The 9,442-nt window shown below is 29.6% G+C and overlaps 1 long non-coding RNA gene across 2 annotated transcripts; it reads left to right on the forward strand.

The window, feature by feature from the left end:
- The first annotated feature begins 1,094 nt into the window (after positions 1-1,094).
- Positions 1,095-3,241, forward strand: LOC102590855 (uncharacterized). Of its 2 annotated transcripts, none has more exons than XR_001472158.1 (3): positions 1,095-1,698; positions 1,878-1,985; positions 2,910-3,241. It is a non-coding gene; the product is annotated as an uncharacterized lncRNA (long non-coding RNA). The 2 variants fall into 2 exon arrangements; XR_001472157.1 differs by having other exon boundaries at positions 1,889-1,985; positions 2,910-3,239.
- Positions 3,242-9,442: the final 6,201 nt, after the last annotated feature.

Genomic DNA, 9,442 nt, shown 5'->3' on the forward strand with positions numbered 1-9,442 from the left:
TAATTTTCCTATGATGAATTCGTTTTGTTTGTTGTTTAATTTTTTTTAAATAATTGTATAAAATATTATAAATCACAATAATTATTTACTTAAATATTCAAAAGATATAAAAATATGTAAAAGATCTGATTAACTCTTCAAATTTTATCGGTGACACATAAATTGGACAAATGAAATAATATATATTATTTGAAAATTACTTAGAAAGTACAATAATTTATAGTAATTAACAATAGAATATTTTAAAGACAAAAAAAATTGATTGAATCTCTAAATTTTATTAGTACCACATAAATTGAGAAAGAAGAAATAACCTTTATTATTTCAAAATTGTGTAAAAGATATTATAAATCATACAACAATAATTAGCAATTTAGAATGTTAAAAGACATAAAAAATTTAAACTATTTTAAATTAATATTAAAGTTTGATTAACTCTTTAATTTTGTCTTTGTCACATAAATTGAAATAAAAAATGATACATATTGGGCCGGTGCTAGCAAGGGCTCCGATGTCTAGTGTATATATATATATTACTTTACTTTATTTTATTACTCCTATATAGAAATGGGACTTGATGGGACGAACATGAATCTCGATGATCGCTACATTAAAGCTTATTCTCGCCGTTCAACTACTAGGAAAGAACTTGGGAAATTGAAAGAATCAATTGAAGGTATAGTTAATCTTGAAATATAAGCATATGGGGAACTGTTATATTCAGGTTTCCTGTCTAATGCAACTGTAGCAGCATAAATGCTGAATTTGCGTTGAGGTTGGAACCACAGAACCAGAGATCAAGAAGCAGTATGGAGAAGTTAAGGCTCTGTATGAGAAGGTGATCACTCTATTTAGTTTAGATGCAATCTCTTTTTTGTTTTCCTTAAAAAGAGTTTGCATTATAATAATCTGCAATGATTTCTTTCGCTCTCTGGCCACTGGCCATTCCTCTCGCTTTAGGATACCCACTAGAAATAGTCAATTCAACGTGGTTCTTATTTTGTTGCTTCGGTGAACATGACTCTTAAGAGAGAAAACATCAAAGGAGAATCATCACATGGAATAATAAAAAGAAGGAAAATACCATTGTTCATTATATGATTCTCATGATTTTGCCTTGGTGCTTCTTGAATTTCTTTCCTCCAAGAAAAGGAAAATTAATTGTTTGACATGCTGAAGTCTAACCTTTTCACTACAAATGATTGAGAGTATGTGGAAGAGATAATCCTGAACTTATCTACAAATGCTAGAGAATAACCAGCTTCGTGGTCCAGAAAACTTGCTTTAATTTGGATCCCATAAAGGTGAATTGTCGTGGAGGTTCTCCCTGCATGTTTTGTGCTCTCAATCTGTTGGGTATTTTGTTTCCTGTTCTTTTATGATATATCAGATTATTATTTTTTTGGTTAATTTATTATGGACTTCTCTCTTTTTCGATCCATATGCTCAAAGAAAGAAAGAAGTCACTACCATAGCTGCAATTTCAGTAAGATATGAATTGCCAAGCCAAGATACAATTTTAATAGCTCCATAGCCTAACTTAAATATTTTTCATCAGAGCCTCCATGTTGACAGGTGACGGTGGAGTTGGCAACTAAGAAGCAGCTGAAGACAGCAACAATGGCATACATATGAACATGCATATTTGATATTACTTTGGTCTCAATTTGACCTCCATTTACGTCTTACGATTTGAAGGTCCGACTAATTTCACAAGCATACCTTTCTCTGCGTTTTATGTATTGTCAGTGACCATCAACTTTTGGCCATCTATAGATAAAATATAAGTTACATAATTCTTATTAATTTAGCCCGATTAATTTGATTTTCTCACCAAAAAATTTATACATTCTTTCTTATTCTCTTTAACTGAAAAGTGTTGTTTCAGAGAGAAAATGACAGTCAGTAGTCTCAGCATCAAGAAACGTTTGGAGGAGATAAACCATTTTGGTCTGTCCAGATACAATTTTGGCACTCAAGTCAAGGTACATAACTACGTAATGACGTTATAGCTAATGTACAGACAATTTTAGAACAATTATTTTCTGAAAATAATTTGAGGATCTTTGAGTTTTTTGTTTTGACACAAAAATGAAATTGAAAAGGAAGGGATCATGGAATTACTTGATCTTATGAACAATTTGATGTTCATATCAGAACATCTTGAGTAAATGTTAGCAGTGCTCTTGTGGAAGTTCCACAACTTGCACTAGCTATACATCCAAGGTCGTCTGTGTGGTAGTACCTATCACGATATCTTAAGACCAAAAGTGGCTGAATTGAGAATCTCTGAGTATTTTTAATTGAATAATAACAATGTCGATGAAAGGTAATTTAAGTGCTTTACAACTTTGGTACATGTAACAAGTGAGATTTTGAGGTCAAATTCGTTTGAGTCACATGAAATTGGCTCAAAAGTTGCAAAATGATTGAAGAAGTATGTTTTGGTCTTATATTTATTTTCTTCGCATGAATTGGAGTAGGTAATAATTGCATCCTACATGTTCTATGATTGGATTTGGCCTCATGAATCAAACTTGAATAAGATGAGTTTGCAAAAACTCTGTCTTACAGGTTCAAGTCCTTTATGGATAATTTAGCGACTTATAATGCTCCATTTTGATAATTTTATCTATCATATCCTACAGATTCATGTAAAGATATTATGACCAAAGGATTGTTCGAGCATGTAAATCAATGAAACTCTAAATTCTTTTCTGATTAACTTATAGAATGAAAGGGGCATAACTTTATTAATGTATTTTGTACTTCTATCAAGTTAGTTCTACATTTTCTGGAGATTAGTTTTGTTTTATATAGTATGTAATATGTGGAATATGGATGAACAGTCCTTATATATGTTCTCTTTTAATTTTTAAACTTTCTAATGCGTTCAACCATTTTCTCAGGAGTTCAATCTACATTACTGCTATGCATAGAAGATAAGCGAGTCACCAAGCCTTGTACTTCGCCACAGATTGTTCCGTAAAATTTTGGTATGATTTTTATTTCATTAAATCCTTGAACTAATATATACTATTTGTAGTCTGAAGAGTTTTGAGTTCTTATGAATTTGACCCCTTTGAGATTGAAAAATGTGTTCCATACTTTGCAATTAGTACTTTGGATCCTTGCTTGCTTATTGATATTTATAGTGTAGAGTGAGGGAAGGTGACAGAAAAACATTCAAGTTATAGAGGCTGAACAACCAACAGGTTAAATCATGGGAAATGATTAATTACTTGATTTTGTACATCTTCATTCTGAAGACTTGTCATATTTCTACATAAACTAGCAATTCACTTGATTTGTATAAAAACTAGATATAGGACACCGTGCCAGCACGGGGCCCAATATATATATATTTTTTATTTTAATTTATGTTATATTATGAAATTTGAGAAGTTATTGAAAATTTCATATGATTTTAAAAATATTTTAAATTATTAGCTATTGTGATTTGTAGTACTTTTTTTTACATAATTTTGAAAATAATATTTATTACTTTGTTTGTTGTAATTTATGTGGCACACGCAGAATTTCAAATATTAACCATTTTTTATAATTACATTCTTTCGGTTGTGCATCTGTCTCTTTCAGGAATACATAACATATATGGGTTATGGAATGATGTCAGCTATATGAAGCTCTTAACCTGCAAATTCATTACTGAGAACTCAAATCTATCTAGAATTGCTTTAATAGCTTCCATAACTAAAAGGGATAAAAATGAATTGTTTGGTTGTTCTTAAGTGTGTAATGTGTACTGCTTTCTGTACACATGTAGCACGTATTTTATGTCAAAAAAAGAGAAGGAAATATCCCAATTCATATTGACTCTCACACCTTCCGCTTTACTCTTCCTCGCTCCATTGCAATTTCCATGGTAGTCATTAGCGTGTGAAATTCAGCTTCGTACTCCCTTTTAAGATATTTTTGCTTAATTAATTTAACAAAAAAATTTGCTCCCGTCAATACTCTTATGAAGCAAATACACTCTTCTTCAAGTGTCTAAGAAATTCTAATCATTTGATCAATTTCATTGTTCATCCTTCTTAAATTTTCTACTTCAAATTTCAAGCTTTGCAAGTACTAAAATGGGTGAACAGAACACACAAAAAAATGACTTAGGCTTTTGACATTTTATTAGGAGCAATGTCGATGACATTCATACAAATAGAGAATCTATGTTGATCCTTATTTCTGGTGCGTGTTTGTTCTATTCTGGTGTGTTGCCTTGGCCTATCTTATTGGCCATTAAACTTTTTGTTATCTCTTTCAAACTTCGTGATTTACATCACTGAAAGAGGAAGAAAGAGTGTTGCTTCAGGCTTCAAATGTCGTTTCTCCTTGCTGGTAAAGACGCTCTTTCAATAATGCGTCTGTCTGTTTTAATTTGTATATTGTAACACCTTCTTGGTGCTTTCGGTTATGAATATATATATTCTTTGAAATACTAAAATCTATTTCTGGCTAATGTAATGACTTTTTACAGATATCTGATGCCATCAACGTTTGGCATTTTAACTTAAGACTATCTGCAAGTTGTATCCCTAGATAACTTTTTGCATTCATGTATTTTCTGCTGCAAAATAGATTCTAGGGTTAAGGTAACTAATTTTCTAATGGGTTTTATATGTATCATTTACCTGGTATGGATCTGAAAAGGGGGTTTATGAGGATAGAGTGTACGCAGACCTTACCTCTACCTCGAGTAGGTAGGAGACACAAGCTGAGAAATGTTGTTTCCAACTACATGGTATGAAGCTACAAATAAAGAGTTAAGTTTTAAGCTTCTAATTATCTCTACATTTTTCTAAACATTCTAACTTATCTAATTTTTTTGCTTTTCTTATTTTATATTTTGTTGTTATATGTACTTATGACCCTTACATATGCCGTGTTTATTAAGGTATGTTTACTATGCTTCATTTAAATTAATATTTTACCTCTTTTGCCGTTCTCTTCTTTTGTTGCAGTGGTGTAAAGAATATAGTCAAGAGCGAAAGAATTTAATTACCTAAACTTGATTTTTGTGATTGTACTGTTGAAAATATATTTATATGTATAATAGTGGAGTTATTCATTTATTAATCTCTCAATATACATGCTCCAAATTTCTTGGATATGGAAGAAAAATGGCATTAGAATGTACGATTCTTTAGAATATGTATTCACAATAGTTCAATCCTTTGAGCTGCATGTTGAATTTTTAGTCCACTGTCTTGGTGGATCAATAGCTAATCCTTGGAATTCATCTGATCCATAAATTTGATTTGGGTAATAAGATTAGTTTCATAGGCCTTATAGTACAGCTTAAAATGCTTTTGCTACCAAACTTTGGATTGCTACCAAACTCTAGATTAGTTTCATAAGCCTTATAGAACACTTTGCATATAATATAAAGAAATAATTATTATATTATACAGTTTTGTACAATAAATTTTTTATTATAGTCAATTTCAAACAATCCGGGGTTTGAAAATACCTTTAAACTACACGTGACTTTATGATAATATAAAGTTGTATATATATCATTGGAGATGATATATGTCATCTCCAATGATATATATACAATACATATTAAATAGTTATACTTACTGATTGTCACCAATGGTAATTTCTCAACACCTATTATTACCGCGACCTGCAAATTTTAGAGGACCACAACGAAGAACGATTGTCAATATATACATAAGGAAATGTTATAAGTGTGTGTATTAGTAAACATGTATATTTCAGCATGGTAATAGCTAGTAGGAACAATATACCAATTTCAGTCGTAGAATCAACAGTCATATGAGCAATGCGGTCAAAGGTTGTGACATTCAGCTATAATTTATATTTGGATATACAAGTGGGCTATGTTTATTATATAATAAACATATATTTATATACTCTGTTTGATATCCGTATACTATATTGGAGATGTTCTACACTTTCATACTCCATTAGTACAAATGGAGTGCTATAATATTAAATAGCACTGGATACACTTGATATCCCTCTGTACTTAAATTATAAAATACATATACAATCCCTATTTATTTTTAATTATTTAACAGCCAATTGAATTGGGCCAGAAAGGGAAAATTTACATTGTACACTTTTAATTGTTTTTTGTACAATAATGGGATGCTGTGTTCGTCCCATCAAGTCCCATTTCTATATAGGAGTAATATGTGATATAATGATTTAGTTATTCAAGGCAATAGTCAATGGATTGAATTACCTGAATTTTGATAAATAAAAGAACCTCACTTTTGTTTCAATTAATACGTTGATGAACCTATTAAGTATAGATAATTAAAATAAGTATACATGAAACTCAAAACTCAAAAACTTTACCAACATATCAATGGTACAACATAATATAAAATGTAAGGTAATCTATTTTTTTAATTACCCAATTAAATTATATTGCTGATATGAAGATCCAGCTAGGGGTTGTCACAAACATACTAAGTGACTCCCTTCGTTTTATTTTACTGGTCATGCTTTATTTTGCACACCCTTTTTAAAAAAATATTAACTAGAGGTAATTTGAAGAAATCATTATTTACTGCTCCTCTCTATTTAATGCGTCTCTCTTTTGTATCATAAAATCTCTTCTTATTTATGACTAAGAGTAAAGATGGAAACAAAAAAAGTAATTATGTCTTAATTTTTTAAAATGACAAGTATTGTGAAATATTTATTTTTAGTAGGTTTATAGTTGAATATTCTTGAACTCGATTACTTCACCATGGAGAAAACATAAAATAAGTTTGCTTGCTATAATCACAATATTCAAGCTTAATTACATCCTTTTTACCTAAAACATTATGGTGAAACCTAGTCGATATTTGATAATTTGAACGCTGACATTTTGAATAAATATTACTACTAGTATCAAATATAATATGGAGAAATTTAAAGGGGTTTAGCAATTACCATTATATGTAGAGGCGGAGCTAGAAGGTAGATTAATATAGGGTCAAACTTATTTTATGAATATATAGGAGTAATAGTTATTTAAAAATTCTGTATCTGCTACTAATTATATGTTGATAGCACATAAACCCCTTCAGAAAATTTTCTAACCAAACACCCATCTATTATACCTAATCAAAACCAAATCAGCAAACTTTTTTTACTCAATAAAGTCTTAGAGAGTTTATCTAATTTAAGTTGTTTAATTGATTGGCTTTTAGATTCACTAGTTTTGAGAACGTGCGTTGCACGTTTGTCCTCTACTATTGTATAAGTATGTAACATTAATTAAGATAAAATATCATCTGATGATATGTGATATATCGAGGAACTCTTGCTCTAAATTTGAGAAGTGCATGTAAACATCACTAACAAACCTCTACTACTGTATAAGTATGTAACATTAATTAAGATAAAATATCATCTGATGATATGTGATATATCGAGGAACTCTTGCTCTAAATTTGAGAAGTGCATGTAAACATCACTAACAAACCTCTACTACTGTATAAGTATGTAACATTAATTAAGATAAAATATCATCTGATGATATGTGATATATCGAGGAACTCTTGCTCTAAATTTGAGAAGTGCATGTAAACATCACTAACAAACCTCTACTACTGTATAAGTATGTAACATTAATTAAGATAAAATATCATCTGATGATATGTGATATATCGAGGAACTCTTGCTCTAAATTTGACTATGATAAAAAAATGATTCTCGATAGGAAGATGGTAGCTAGGTATGATCTAAAACATGAAAAATTAAGCTCTAACAAAATAATGGGTAAAAAATTAAATGGAAGAAAGACAAATGTAACACTTTTCCGGATGATTAAATTACATAACATAATTAAGTGAAATGACAAAGAAAGGAAGAAGAGAGTTTCCATCTCATCACTTACCCAAAGTATGTAAATCAGTGAAAATGCTGCTTTGAATTCCTCCGACAATTGCCTAAAAACTAATTATTAAAAGAGAAGTTTCTCAAAACATGAAAATGTATTAGTTACTAACTATGCTTGCTAAAAGGCCAACTTTGTGAATAGATAGCTTTCAACCTCCATGAAGATTTTCAACATCCATTTTCATCATTGCAAGCTCCGTATGAAGTTTTAGAATTTGTATAGATTTCTCTCCTGAAAAAAAAAAATATAATGAGAGTAATCAGTGATCAACTAATGTATTTAGAGAGCAATAAAAAAATTGCTTAATAATCATAATTTTTTGCAAAAAATATGACCACCGGCACCTCTTTGCTACACAAATATGATATATAACTCTCATAATTAATTACCGCTGCAACTCTTCATTAACCTTCTTTATTATAAATTATTATAGCAATAAGCATTTATAGGTAATGGGAGAAAGAAATTTAATTACCCAAAGGAAATCCAAAAAGGCCAAAACGGAGAAAACAAACAAGCAGGTTATGATGATTAGCATTAGTATAATAATATTATTATTTAATATTTTAATTAATTAATTTTTATAACTTTTTTATTTAGTGTAGGGGTAAAAATGGTAATTCAACTTTGAACTAAAAACCTTCCCACTTTTAATATAATATGACTAGTTTTCGAACACGTGCGTAGCACGTGTATACCATGTTAATTAGTATAAATACTTCCAAAATATAAGTGTACGATGTGTGACATGCAAGCTCGAATCAATGAACGGTTCAACATATTCAACTGATATTATGATCATTGCAAGACAAATCATACAAAAAAATTGTTATCAACCGAATTGTTTTGAAAACTAATACTACAACAGCTTCAATTATACAATTCTTATAATATATCAAGTATTCAACTTGTTTAAAAACTTCTTTTTTTAATATGTTACAACACATAATTTACATGTCAACAATTATAGTTACAAAATATTTAATGCCATAAAGCTTCCGCCTTATTTTTAAGGAATAATACCCTCCACTTTTTTACAGATGCATACATATCGAGAACTTGTCGAAGGAGAGTGGTGTTTTGCAATAGTTGTAGAGAAATTCGATCAACATATGTTTCCTTAGGATGGCTAGTAGATTATTATCAATTTTATAGTTTGCACCTACAAAATAAAAGTATTTATTTATTATAAAATAATCATTGTTTAAATATTTAATTGACATATATAAATAATAATTATATATAAATGTACCCTTCGTCTTCTTTGGCTCATCTGTAAATTTTGACAAAAGAAATTTTTTTCAAGTTATATACATATAATTGAATTATGAAGTACAACACAAACATTTGTGAGATATTAACATTTAACAGTATGGTATAAAAAGAAACAATATAAACCAAAAATTATATGGTGCAAAAAATAAATGCATATAAAAAAAGATAACACCCGAAGCCCCCAAAGACCAAGGGAACCGAAATTATGTATCTCTGCTAAACATGTAGGATATCTATAAAAGAAATTATATTTATAAAGTTCAATTATAAAATAGGAAATGC

This window comes from Solanum tuberosum, unplaced genomic scaffold (genome assembly GCF_000226075.1).
Source record: "Solanum tuberosum cultivar DM 1-3 516 R44 unplaced genomic scaffold, SolTub_3.0 scf00552, whole genome shotgun sequence".
NCBI lineage: Eukaryota > Viridiplantae > Streptophyta > Magnoliopsida > Solanales > Solanaceae > Solanum > Solanum tuberosum.